Source organism: Heterocephalus glaber, unplaced genomic scaffold (genome assembly GCF_053883595.1).
Source record: "Heterocephalus glaber isolate CG9 unplaced genomic scaffold, H.glaber_assembly_v1.0 deba00001497, whole genome shotgun sequence".
NCBI classification, from domain to species: domain Eukaryota; kingdom Metazoa; phylum Chordata; class Mammalia; order Rodentia; family Bathyergidae; genus Heterocephalus; species Heterocephalus glaber.
The window spans coordinates 1,714,061-1,729,090 of record NW_028258320.1 but is presented as its reverse complement, the minus strand read 5'-3'; the positions used below and the strand labels follow the sequence as shown (position 1 = coordinate 1,729,090).

Genomic DNA, 15,030 nt, shown 5'->3' with positions numbered 1-15,030 from the left:
TATGATACTTCACATAGAAGACCCAAAAAACCCAGCCAAAAGACTTCTACACCTAATTGACAGATTCAGTAGAGTAGCTGGATATAAGGTCAACACTCAAAAAACAATAGTCTTCTTGTACACAAACAGCAGACTCACAGAGAGAAATTCAGGAAACAATTCCTTCTACAAAAGCATCCAAAAAAATGAAATATCTAGGGATCAACCTAACAAGGAAGCAAAAGATCTCTACACTGAAAACTATAGCACTCTGAAAAAGGAGATCGAGGAGGATATAAGAAAATGGAAAGACATGCCTTGCTCCTGGGTAGGAAGAGCCAATATAGTGAAAATGGCCATACTTCTGAAACTGCTACATAAATTTAATGCAATGCCGATTGAAATTCCAACAGTATACTTCACAGAACTAGAGAAAACAATCCAAAAATTCATTTGGAACCAGAAGTGACCTAGAATAGCAAAAGCAATTCTAGCCAACAGAGACATGGCTGGGGGTATCACAATCCCCAACTTGAAAATATACTACAAAGCTACTATGATAAAAACAGCATGGTATTGGCAAAGAAACAGACCCGAGGATCAGTGGAATAGATTAGAAGATACAGAAACAACTTCAGACATACTCAGCCACCTCATCTTTGACAAAGGAGCCAACCACCCTCATTGGAGGAAAGACAGCCCATTTAATAAATGGTGTTGGAAAAACTGGATTTCAACCTGCCAAAGATTAAAACTGGACCCATATACCTATCACACCATCCACTAAACTAAGATTGAAGTGGATTAAAGATCTAAATATTAAGACAGAAACACTAAACTTGCTGGAAGATAAGTTAGGTAGAACTCTTGAAGACACTGACATAGGAAAAGACTTTATGAACAAAACCTCAGTAGCACGGGAACTAGCACAAAGAATCAACAACTGGGATCTCAGCTTATTAAAAAGCCTCTGCACTACAAAAGAAACCACCAACAGAGCTAAGAGACAACCTACAATGTGGGAAAAAATTTTTAGCAGCTGTACCTCAGACAAAGAATTACTATCTAGAATATATAAAGAACTGAAAAAAATCAAACCCCCCAAATTCAAAGACCCAATTCAAAAATGGGCATCTGAAATAAATAGACATTTCTCAGACAAAGAAGTAAAAGCAGCAAATAAATATATGAAAAAATGTTCAACATCACACTGGTCATTCAAGAGATGCAGATGAACTTTTCGGGTCCTCCCTTCCAAGATGACCAAAAAAAGAAGGAACAACGGTCGTGCTAAAAAGGGCCACAGCCATGTGCAGCCTATTCATTACACGAACTGCGCCCGGTGCATGCCCAAGGATAAGGCCATTAAGAAGTTCGTCATTTGAAACATAGTAGAGGCCGCCGCCGCCATCAGGGACATTTCCGAAGCAAGTGTCTTCGACTCTTATGTGCTTCCCAAGCTCTATGTGAAGCTGCATTTCTGTGTGAGTTGTGCCATTCACAGCAAGGTGGTCAGGAATCGATCTCGTGAAGCCCGGAAGGACCGAACACCTCCGCCCCAGTTTAGACCTGCTGGTGCTGCCCCACGACCCCCACCAAAGCCCATGTAAGGACTTGGGTTTTAATGGACTGAAGAAAAGTCTTCTCTGGGCAGAGGGAATAAACTAATAAAATGGATGTTATATTTTTAAAAAAAAAAAAAAAGATGCAGATGAAAACAACACTGAGATTCCACCTCACCCCACAAAGAATGGCTGCTATCAAGAAATCAACAAACAACAAAGGATGGTGGAGTTGTGGGGAGAAAGGAACCCTTCTCCATTGTTGGTGGGAGTGCAGACTGATGCAACCACTGTGGAAATCAGTATGGAGATACCTCAAAAAACTGGGGCTACAGGTCCCATTTGACCCAGCTATTCCCCTGCTGGATATCTTCCCCAAAGAATTAAAAGAATCACACCACAGCGATATATGTGCACCCATGTTTATAGCGGCACAGTTTGTAATAGCTAAAGCTTGGAAACAGCCCAAGCGCCCATCAACTGGAAACTGGATAAAGAAGATGTGGGGTTTTTTTGTTTGTTTGTTTGTTTGGTACCAAGGATCGAACTCGGGTCCTTGCACTTGCAGAGATGTGGTTTTTTTATAAAATGGTGTACTACTCAGCCATAAAGAACAAGAAACTAGAGACATTTATAGCTAAATGCATGCATATTGAGGCCATACTCTTAAGTGAAATAAATAGGACACACGTGTGTAAATACCAAATAGTTTCTCTAAGTGTGAGAAACTGAAAGTGTAAATAAGGATTAAAATGTATAACTGATAATTTGAACTAGGAAAAGGTCCAAAGGTGTAGGGGTGGCGAGAGGGGAAGGGAAAATGGAAGAAGGGAAAGGAAAAATTATGAGAAGAAAAAAAATGGAAACAAAATCTATGTCAATAGAGAAGGGTGGAGGGGGTGAAAGGTGCACAGGTAATGGGGAAAAAAATAAGAACCAAGATACATCATGTACAGGTACAAATACCCAATGATAAATGTAAACGTATTGTATATCTAAAATGTACCAATGAAAGAATTTTTTAAAAAGAAATAAGAAAAAGCAAATCTGGATGTCTATACACAGGACAAGCAGGAGAACAGATAAAATGATGGCATATTTACACAAGAGAATACAATTTTAGAATATACAATAAAAAAGAACTAACTTCTAATACACACAACATTGAGGAATATCAAAAGCATCCTTGTCAGAGAAGTTGTACACAAATGAGTACATATAATTTCTTTAATATGATTTTCAAAACAGGCAGTATTAACCTGTGGAAAGAAAATCAGAACATAGTTCCCTGGGAAGAAAGTAGGGGACAGAGTGACTAGGCGTGGAGTGAGATAATGCATAACATGGCTTGGAACCATCAGTATATACTTTAGATAGAGGTTTGGAACACGGTACTGTAGTCTGAATATTCCTATCCCCCTAAACTCATGTTGGAACCTGATACTCAATGGGATAAGTATTAAGAGGTGGCGCCTTTTGGGAAATAATAAAGTCATGAAGCCTCTGCCCTCATGAATGACATGAGTACTTTTATACATGAGGCTGAAGAGACTTCCCCAGGTCCTTCCATCACATGAGGATGCAGCAATCAGGCACCATCTATGAAGAATGGGACCTCATCAGACACTGATTCTGTGGGTACCTTGATTCTGGATTTCCCCACCTTCACAACTGTGATCGACAAATTTCTACTGTGTACAAATTAGCCAGTCTAAGGCATCATGTTCTAGAAGCCCATATACTGAGACACACAGATAAACACACTTATCAAAATGCAGTGAGCAATGACTGTGTTTTCCACTGTCTATAAATGGAACTTCATTGCCAGGCACGGCTGTCCCTCACTGTAATACCAGCTACTAAGGAGACTGAGGAAGAAGGACCACAAGTTCCAGGCCAGCCTGGGCAGCTTAATGAGACCTTCTTTCAAAATTAAAAACACTTTTAGGGCCAGGGATTTAGCTCAGTGGTTCCTCCACCTGCCTCGCAAGTGCAAGGTCCTGAGTTCAATCCCCGGTACCAAAAGAAAAAAGGAATCTCTGATTTTCAAAAGCAACGTATCAAATCTTTACTTTCCAAACAATAAGTGATATCTTAAAAAATAATACCAACCCTGTGAAGGCAGCTGTGTGTGAAGCAGCCAGCTGTTTTGTTTCTGTTTTGACATGGTCTTATTATGTTGCCCCCAAACTCCTGGACCCATCTATCCTTCTGCCTCAGCCTCCTGAATAGCTAGGACTACAGGCACCCACCAAGCCACCTGGTTTTCTCATTTGCAAAATTCAGTTATCTGTCCTGCTTATACAGGGTTGGGAGGATAAATGTGAAATACACACCAAAGCATTTTGAAAATGATAAAAATTTTACACAATTGTAATATATTATGTTTCCATGATGATACTAACAAATTCTCAAAACTACTGTTACTAAATAAATAAGGGAAAAATTATTTAAGCAAATTACTACTATAAAGGAATTGAGGCAATATGAGAGAATTTCTCAGTACAAATGCTTGACCCACAGTTATTAGTATTGACTCAAATGGATATTCATGTCAGTCAAAAACTACTACTCCCAATTTACTGAATAGATCTTTTTGTTTCATCCATATTCAAATACACAAAATAACAGAGGACACAAATGCCACTGAGTATAATGGCTTACTGCCCTTCTTATGAGAGTGCAATACCTACTGCAATTCAAGGTTTGTAACACTGTTAAGCAATTTAAAAGACCTTGATTCAAATAGGTACCAGCAAATGAATTATCCTGTACATTTCAGACAAAACCCCAAGAGTATCACTGTCAACACCTAGAAGCTTGCATTAAGATCTTACTGTTTAGTGAATTTCTCCCCATTTCCTACAACTAGTAGATAAAGCAAAACTGTAACATTATTTATTCAAATGAGAAATAGCATAATACCGGAAGACAAGGTCACCTGCAAAATGCTGAGATATACTTAAGGACACTTCACAACCCCCACACATTCTTTTCTAAGGAAGGACTGAGGGGAGAGAAAAGTTTCCAGTCAAAGTTTACATTTACCACACATTCTGAATAAAAGAAGCAACAAAAAAGGGGAAAAAGGAGTATGATCAAAACTTACACCACGGTTTTCATCATTCAGTATTACTGATTAGTCACAAAGTGCTCACCATCATTATAAACTGTAAAGGACACAAGTAATCGGAATGAAACACGAAACATGAAACATGCTAAATTCTTTGGCTAAATTTTCAAAGGACCAACAGAGGCTCTTCTTTCACTGTCCCAACAAGCAATTCAACTGTGCAGAAAAAATAAACATGAGAATGTTTAAACCTTTGTTCTTCGATCTAAAACAAGATTTAGTCAGGAGTGGTGGTATACGCCTGTAATCACAGGACTCAGGAGGTTGAGGCTGGAAGAGTGCTGTGAGTTCAAGACTAGTCTTGGCTACACAGTGGGTTCAAGGTCGGTCTGTACTACATAGTGAGACAAAGAAAGAAAGGATAAACTGTGCAGACAACCATCTTTCCTATCAGAATGTGAATACAAAATTCAGTAGGGCTCTGATAAAACACATTTAAAAGCCAAGCTGGGACAAACTCCTTGTTAACATTTAAGGAGGGGCAGTGCAGGGCTTAACCTGAAATGTTTAAATGCAAGAAAAGATGACACTATATATGAACAGACTACAGAAAGTATTAAATGCAATCCAGTTACCTGCTACTTCCTCCAGATTATGAAAATGAATACATCTAATCTACTGTTTAGAAGAATCATTATTTCCAAATAGTTTAGAGCAGACACATAGTCTGGTGGGAAGAATGTTAAATTCTGAAGCATTATTCCTGCCAATGACCTGCTATGTAAAACCTTAGCCAAATGACTAAGTCCCAGTTTCCATGTCTGTAAAACAGTAAAAGCATTGGAGTTCAAGGACCATACAACTACTATGAGGATTAGGGAAAACAGCATATATAAAGTGACTGGCACTCAGTAAATGGCAGCAATTATCACTGCTTTCAGCCTAATGCATATCTAAAGTAATACTTAAAAAAAGATTGAAGTAATGAAGTAATCACAAAGGAAATCAGACAATATTCCAAGACAAATGAAAATATACCAAAACTTATGGGATAAAATTAAAGCAGTGCTTAGAGAAAACTTTAATTACATTTGGTCTGTAAATGCTCATATTAAAAAAAGATTTCAGTTGAATAACCTAAACTTCCACTTTAAAACATGAGAAAGGGGAAACTAAAACAAAACCAGAAAAGAAATAATAGATCTGAGCAAAAATTAATGATATGGAAAATGAAAAATAATAAAGAAAATAAATGAAATCAAAAGTTGGTTGAGGTGGGTGTGGTGGCGCACGCCTGTAATCCCAGTGCTCTGAGAGGTTTAGGCAGAAGGATCCCAACCTCAAACCTGACCTGGGCAACTTAGCAAGACCCTGTCTCAAAATAAAAAGGCCTAGGAAGGCAGCTCAGTACAAAGGGCCCTGGGTTCATTCCTCAGTAAGTGATGAGGGAGCGGGATGTCACTAAAATGATCAACGAAACCGATAAACTTTTATTAGCCAGAAAAAAATAGAAGATTCAAAATACTAAACTAGGAATGAAAAAATAAGCATCACTACCAACCTTGCAGCTGTATAATATCTATATAGTTTGGAAAACTATAAACAACCACAGTATATGCCAACAAGTCAGGTAACTTAGAAGAAATGGAAAATGTCCTCACACTAACAAACTGCCAAGAAAAAATTAAAGATCTGAATAGACCCTACCAGAAAAGAGACTGAACTAGTAATTTTAAAACTTTCCACACAGAAAAGCCAAGGCACAGAGAGTTTCACTAATTAATTGTACCAAACCATTAAAGAACTAATGCCAACTCTTTAAAATCTTCCCAAAAAGTAGAAGTAACATCCAACTAAATCTGAATCAGTGTTACCCCGACACCAAAACCAAAAACATTACCAAAAAGAAAAGCTAGATCAGGATAACCTCCAAACACAGTACAAAAATCCTCAACAAAATACTAGCAAACCAAGTCCAGTAGCACACGAAAAAAAAGATCGTATATCAAAACCAAAAGTGGACAGTTATTCCAGATTATGAGACTGATTTAGCACCAAAAATAATACATCACATATTGATAGATTAAAGGACAAAAAGCTCACGACCTCCTCAATAGATGTATCACTGAAGAGAAAAGTTCCTAAGTGCAAAGAGCCTAAAATAGTCCCAAAAACTTGTTAAAGAAGAATACAGTTGGGGAAGCACTACACCATTTCACACAGAGGACCTGAGTCTCACCTGCGAATAATGCTCTCCATGGGGGCCTGGATTCCCATGGATCCAAGTAAGGCACAAGAGGAAACCCTTGTGGCCTTGGAGTAGGTAAAACTGTCTTAGATAAGAAAGACCAAGGGCACAAACAACCAAAACCAAATAAATAAATGAGATAAATTAGACTTCACTGAAACTAGTAACTTTTTAATTGCTTTAAAGGGTATACCTAAAAATGTTTTTTTTAACTTTCTTTTTTTTTTTTTTGGTGCCGGGGATCGGACTCTGGTCCTTGCGCTTGCACAGCAGGTGGCGGAACCACTGAGCTAAATCTCCAGCCCTAAAAATGTTTTTTTTTTAAACTCCAAAATTAGTGGGCCGGGGATTTAGCTCAGTGGTTCCGCCACCTGCTGTGCAAGCGCAAGGACCCAAGTTCGATCCCCAGTACCCAAAAAAAAAAAAAAAAACCCTCCAAAATTGGAGAAAATATTTACAGATCATGCATCTGATAAGGAACCTTGCATCCAGAATACATATAAAAGAACTTTTCCAACAATAATAAAAAGATGGTATAGCCCAATTTAAAATTTTTGCAATGCTAGCAGTATAGCTCAGAGAGGGTACTTGTCTAGCATGTGCAAGGCCCTAGGTTTGATGCCAAGCACCAAAAAACAAATTGCAAAGGATGTGAATGGGCAATTTCCAAAAAAGATACACACTGAAAGGCATATGAAGAAATATTTGACATCATCAGTCATTAGGAAAATGCAAATCAAAACATAAGATACCACTTCACAACCACAACAATGGGTATAATCACAATGGCAAGCAAGCAGAAAAACTAGAGTCTTTCGTACACTGCTGACAGGAACGTAAAATAATGGAGTCACTCAGAAATACAATCTGGCAATTCCTCAGAAAAGTTAAATACAGCATTATCAGCAATTCTCCTTTTCAGTACACATCTAAGAGAATTGAAAACGTGCTTTTTTAAAAAAAAATCAAAAGCCTGCACACAAATAACACTGTCCATAACAGTAATGTTCAATATAACCAAAATGTGAAAAGAAACCAAAACTTATCAACTGATAAACTAAATGTGGTATTCATCCAATGGAATATTATTTGGCCATAAAAAAGTAAAGTACTGACACATTCTACAATACCGAAGAGCCTTAAAAACACACTAAGTGAAAAAAACAGGCATAAATGGCCATATATTGTATATATAAATGTATATGTATATTGTATAATTACGTGTATATGAAATATCCAGAACTGATAAATCTATAGAAAGAGAAAATTCATTCATGGTTGGCAGGAGCTAGGGGGAGAGAGAGGATGTGAAGTGACTACTACTAGGTACAGATTTTTTTTTTCAATACTGGGAAATGAACCCAAGACCTTCATACAGAGCTACATCCCTACCCTTTTTCTTGTCTTCCTAAGTTGCTAAGTGCCCAGGCTAGGCTCGACCTTGCAATCCTCCTGCCTCAGCCTCCCAGAACCCTGGGATTATAGGCATGCACCACTACATACAAATCAAGATTTCTTTATAAGGTGATGAAATTTTCCAGAACTAGGCAGTAGATGGTAAAGAGACTAAAAGAAAAACCCCTCTAAACACTTTAATAAGATGAAATTTATGGTAAGCTGTATCTAAATATTAGAAAGTTAAGCAAAAAAATAAAGGCACAAAGTAATTGAAATTTACTTTTTATATTCAATAATGCTATCTTTAAAAAAATAGTAATGCTATCTTATAGCTATACCCCAAAATTTTCAATGCCTTTCATAACTAGAAATGATAATCCTAAACTTTCAGCTAAACCAAATACCATCAACGCTTCAAATGTGTCTAATTCTGAGCTAGAAGCTCAAGAACAAACTTTCTAATCTTTCTGGGTTAAAACATAGCAAGTTGTTCATGTTTGCAGACCCAGCCACTGCCCAAATGCAGCCGGAGCCTTTCTGGTCAGTTCCCTTATCATAAAACGAAAGCTATAAAAAGAGCTTCACCCTCACCTACCTGCTCAGGGATAATGTAAAAGAAATCAACAGCAAGTTGCCATTATATGTTAACAAACATGATAAAATTAAAATGTATCAATGTAATTTTAAACAATTTAAAAATGTATCTGTATATATTTGTCATTAAACATTTAACATTAACATGTACCACTTACATAACAGTATATAATTATATTTTAATAAGAGCTTATCTATAAATCAAAATTATCCTTTTTTCCCCCCCCAGGTACTGGGGATCAAACTTGGGACATTGCTCTTGCAAGGCAGCCAACAGCACCACTGAGCTAAATCCCCAGCCCCACTACTATTTTTGATTATACAGTTCTAATGTGAAAATGCTTAAAATTCCCTAAAGTCAGAATAAACCATTCACATAGCTAAATACACTGAAGAACATTTATAGAAAATGGGTGATATTTTCAAAATATCAGAAAAATCCTAACTTTAACTCTGAACTGATTTTTCAAAATAATTCTAAAACATTCTTTCCTCTTATGTCATACTAACACAACTTGTATTGTGACTAAAACAATATAAATTAGTATCAGTAACTGCTCTCTCATTCTGCCTCATACTTCACCTAGTTTTTCCTAAATAAATATACTGAGCGTTTTGTTTTTGCTTTTAGGGGAAGAGGTCTTTTTTCACCCCATAAAGACATTTCATTGCTCCCCACCTGGCAGGAGAAAGTAAGGGAGGGGGAATGAAAATCAAAATATTAACATCTACTGTCCTTTCAGGAACACAGATGCACTTCAGAAAAAACACAGCATATAATTCAAAAGACCTTAAAAGACATCTGAATATTTTCAGGGATGGAGGTCCAGACTAAATAAAGGGACTTGTTCCTAGAAAAAACAAAAGCTAGGGAAGTACTATAGTAACTTTCTATCAAATTAAGTAAAATGTCAAGACAGGTAGAGTGAGTACAGTTTTATCTACCACAATATAGAAGACTATAAGTATAAAGTTCCTCTTAGAACCTAGGAAGCTAAAGTTCCAGTTGGTGGTGTTTTGTTGTTTTTTTAATCTACTTTAATATTTCCAAAATGTATTATTGGAAAAATGTTAATAGAAATCATAACTATAAATAGATTGAAGTTCTTTCAATTCATGATTGTTGGAGCCTTAATGGAAAGTGTTAATTTCTGGAACACATGGGATATAATTATGGCAATTTTCCACAAAAGGTACCCTGATACCATGCTGTGCCAAAATACTGCTGAGATGCACAAATGTGACTAAAAAAGCATTACTTAAAGTAAGTCCTCTTTAGCACCTTTAAGCAGCATGGTGCGTAAGTCCTAAAAAATTCAACAGACATGACACTGTTTTGGTAAAACAGTAACAGTACCCACCAAACCTGGTTAAATAAACTCCAGTGCATGAAATATTATACTATTATTAGAATATTATGCTACTATTTAAAAGAAACTAGAAATGTACTGTATACGCTGATTTTGAAAGAATTCTAAACTATACTGAGAAAAGCAAGGCAGGGTTCGAGGACATAGCTTTGTGGTAAAGTGCACACTTAGCATGTAGAAGACCCTATGTTCCTCCCCTGGCACCACAAAAAGAAAAGCAAGGTGCAGTGTGCTACCATTTATGTTATAAAAAGAATCAGCACAGTACATACACAGGAAATTTCTAGAAGGGTACCCAAGAAACTTAACCATAGTTCTCAACCGAAAGTGAAACTAAGGACATGGTGTCAACTCAGAGACTAAAAGTAAGAGGGAGATGGCGCTTTCATCAATTACCCATTTGTACTGTTGGAATTTTAATCATACAATAGGAACCTTTCATTAATATACTACAAAAGTATACAAGTACATTTACACACTAAATGAAAAAGGATTCATATCCAGAATACACAGAGAATGCATACAAATGAGCAAGAAAACAGCAGATGACCCCCAAAAAAGTGAGCAAAAGGCTGAACAGGCACTTTACAACAAAGTTTAGGCAAATGGCCAATAAAGAAAAGTGCTCAATTTCATTTAGTCATCAGAAAATGCAAACTAAAGCCACAATAAATAACCATATACACAACTAAAGTGAAAGAGGCAGTGAAGATCAAGTATTGATGAAGACATGGAATAATCAGAATTCTCATACACTAGTAGTGGCAGTATAAATTGATACAACCACTTTTGTAAATGGGTGTTACCTACTAAATTATGCACCTCAGAGCCTAACAATTCTACTGCTAGGTATGTATGTAAAAGAAATGTGTTTATGTCCAATCAAAAGATACAAGAAAGTTAACAGTAGCACAGTACACAATACTGCAAAAGCCAACTAACCTCAAAATTAGACTGGATAAATTATGCTATCATGTATTGGACTACCACAAAGCAGTGACAAATAATTACCTCTACACAAATATTGATGGATCTCAGTCATAATGCTGAATGAAAGAAGCAAATACAAAAGATAAAATATATGATTCAATTTACAAAAAAGTCAAAAATAGGCAAAATTAATCTACAGTAAAGTCAGAGGAGGCTTGGGGTATTAACTGTAGTAGAACACACAGGAGACTCCTGCTGAGGTGCTGAAAATGTCGATATATATCTACTCATAGCTGGTGGCTATACAGGTATATACACATGAAAAAAGTCATCAACCTGGGCCAGGGATGTAGCTCAGTGGCACCACGCCTGCCTCGCAAGTGCAAAGTCCCACGTTCAATCTCTAGTACCAAAAAAAAAAGAAAAGTCATCAACTTATACATAAAAATTCATCTGAAAAATTAGAAGACTGGCCATAGATTGGTAGAACATATTTATACAAGACAAATCTGATAAAGAACAATCCAGAACATAACAACAAAACTCAGTAATTTTTTAACTCAATCATTTTTAAAACCCAGCTCAAAGCCAAGCATGGTGATGCACATCTGCAGTCCCAGCACTCTAGGGGACTCAAGCAGGAAGACTACAAGTTTGATCCCCGCCTGGGTAACTCAACAAGACCCTGTTTCAAAAATAAAAACATGTTAACAAGGCTGAGTATATAGCTCAATGTGAAGGCCCTGAGTTCAGTCTCCAGCCCCTATAAAAAAAAAAAATAGTAATACAATAACAAAAGCTAAAAACCCAACTCAAAAATGGACTAAAGACATGAATAGACATCTTACCAAGGAAAATATATAGATGGCTAATGAAAAAAAAAGCACATGAGAAGATGCCCAACATCATGTATCATTAGGGATTTGCAAATTAAACACAATGAGACAAGCACTACACACCAATTAAAATGGTCAAAATCCAAACCACTGACAATATCACATGCTAGCAATGATGTGGAGTTAACAGGACTCTCACTTACTGCTGGTGGGAACGCAAAGTGGTACAATCACAGTGAGATTTAGCCAGTTTCTTACAAAACTGAACAATCTCACCGTAAGATCCAGCAATCATGCTCCTAACCCAAATGAGTTGAAAACACGTCCGTATGTTGAAAGAATGTCTGCATAAAAACCCGCACACAAATTTTTATAACAGCCAAAACTTGGAAATAATCAAGATGTCTTAAAATGTGATACATCCAGACAATAGAATATCAGCACCAAAAATAAATGCACTATCAAGCCATGAAAAAACATGAACCTTAAAAGCACATTACTGGGCCAGGGATTTAGCTCAGTGACACCGCGCCCGCCTTGCAAGCGCAAGGTCCTGAGTTCAATCCCCAGTAGCAAAAAAAAAAATTAAAAAATAAAAGCACATTACTCACGTGCCCCACAAACACAATGATCCAACTTCAATCCCCAGAACCAAAAAAAAAAAAAAAAAAGCACATTACTAAGAAAAGAAAAGCCAATCTGAGAAGTCTAACATAACATATGATTCCAACAATATGACATTTTGGAAAAGCCAAAATTACAGAGGCAATAAAAAGATTAGTGGTTGCCCAAGGTCTTAAGTTCAATTCCCAGTATAGCAAAAAAAAAAAAAAAAAAAAGATTAGTGGTTCCCAAGGGTTGAGGGCAAAATATGAATAGGTAAAGCAAAGAGGATTTTCAAGGTAGTGAAACTATTCTATATGATACCATAATGACATATATCATTATACACTGTCAAAATTCCATAGACTAGCCAGGCATATTGGCACACACCTATGTATGACTCCAGCACTCAGGAGGCTGAAGCGATAGGATTGCAGTAAGTTCAAGGCCAGCCTGAATTACTTACCAAGACTGTTTTAAAAAATAAAAACCAAAAAAACCGAACAGAAAATCCATAAGGGGTATATAGGATCTCTTTATACCCACTGCTCAGTTTTACTGTAATATAAAACTGAGCTCCAAAAAAATGGAAAATTGTATTGGTGCATATAAGTAATACACAATAATAAGATTTGTTTTGGTATACTGGTACATATGTATAACATATATAAATATACATATAATATACCTGCATTGTATTTTCATCCCAGTTACCTTCCTTAAAAAGTGAAATTTGTTTTATGTAAGTACTGCACGCTAACCAACTGCACCACTGGAGCTCCTGAAACTTGTTTTAAAAATTCATCAAAGTATACACTTGAAATACGTGTAGTTAGAAAACCAAGCCATGCCTCAATTTCTTTAAAAAAAAATTTTTTTAAACTAAGGAAAAAAATATTATGGCACTAGAAGTCTAGATAGTGACAGGAAGGAAGCCATTACTAGAAAAGAATAGGAACTGGGATTCTTGGGAGCTAAGAATGCTATTTCTTATTAAAGGTGCTAGTTATACAGGTATATTCACTTATTGAAAACATAGCTAAACACTCAAGATTTATGCACTTTTCACCATATACTTCAAAAAAAGATACAATAATAGTACACTGACATGCTATCTGAGTGACCAAAAAATAAACTCAACCATCTAAAATCAACCATCACTTCCCATAAAACCTTCAAAATCCAACTTAAAAACTTCCAAACTTTCTTCTGCCAAACAAAACTCTGTCACTGATAGATGGCACTAGTGGCTGCTTTTACAATTTCACTTTGGACCTAGGAAAAAATGGATTCACAATCTGTGAAAATCTAACCAATCTGTGAGTGAATTAACTTCTACACCCATTATATGTGACAGATACCATCTTCCATCCTGCAGCCCATGTCAGAAACCACACTGCCTCTCTTCTCCTTTATCACCCCACACCACCTCCACCACAGTTAGTCAGCCTCCACTCTTACAATTCAGGCCTCCTTTCCAGTCCCCACTTCCTCAGGCTGCAGCCCACATTCCATTCTCAGTTCCTCTACTGCAGCATTGTCTCAGGGTTGCTTTTAGGTAGGTTCCACAGACGCAAGTAAATTTCAGTATAACTATTTTCATTGTAATCATAGATGTTTTATTTTATGTATTATTCTGAAACGGGGTCCAAAGACTTCACCACACTGTTGAAGGGATTCATATCCCTAAAAAGGATTAAATGCCCTAACTAGACTCTACTTTCATTCTTATACCCTTCAATTCATCCTCCACATTGTTGCCCAGTAAATTTTTTTTAAATGTAAATATCTATCATCCATGCTGAAAACTGAATGGCTCCCAACTGCTTAATCCTTAAACTCAAGAATACAGCAATCAAGTGCCTTCATAACTATTTTCCAGCTTCATCCCACCACACCCTGCAGCTAACATACTGGCTGTGTGGAACTGTCAGCATGCTTTCTCGAAAATTCTTCTGTGCCTTTGCACAAGCTATTCTCCTGCCTGGAAAACCCTTCTCACTATCTTCATATGGCTAATTCCTGCTCACCTTTCACATCCAGCTCAAGCACCATCTCCTAGAGAAGCCCTCCACGCCAACCTCCAGCTCTAGGCCAAGTAAGAGGTCCTGTCAGAGTCCTCACAATACTTTTCAATGATCTCCCATAGCACTTTCCTTGGTGTTTTGCCAGTTTAATGATCTGCTTCCCTCTCTAAACTTCATGTGAAGTCAAAGCCAAAACTCATGCCTCCCACAGCTCAGGTCTCAGTACAAGACCTCTATATAGTACTTAACATATCACTGCTGAACAAGGAACTGGCTCAGGAAAATGGCCAGAGACAAAAGGCTGGTCCAAAATCTTACCAACTAACTAGGGAGCACCAGTCTGGAGAGCATTATAGATACAAACTGCCCAATGGAGAGAAGAATGTTCTGCATTGATTAATCTGCCACCA

At 37.0% G+C, this 15,030-nt stretch overlaps 1 protein-coding gene and 1 pseudogene across 3 annotated transcripts in view; one reads left to right on the top strand and one right to left on the bottom strand.

The window, feature by feature from the left end:
- The window catches only part of Zfand3 (zinc finger AN1-type containing 3), a 308,517-nt gene that overhangs the window by 272,880 nt on the left and 20,607 nt on the right, over positions 1-15,030 (bottom strand). The gene's annotated exons all lie outside the window — the stretch shown is intronic.
- Positions 1,235-1,656, top strand: LOC101701110 (small ribosomal subunit protein eS26 pseudogene; annotated as a pseudogene).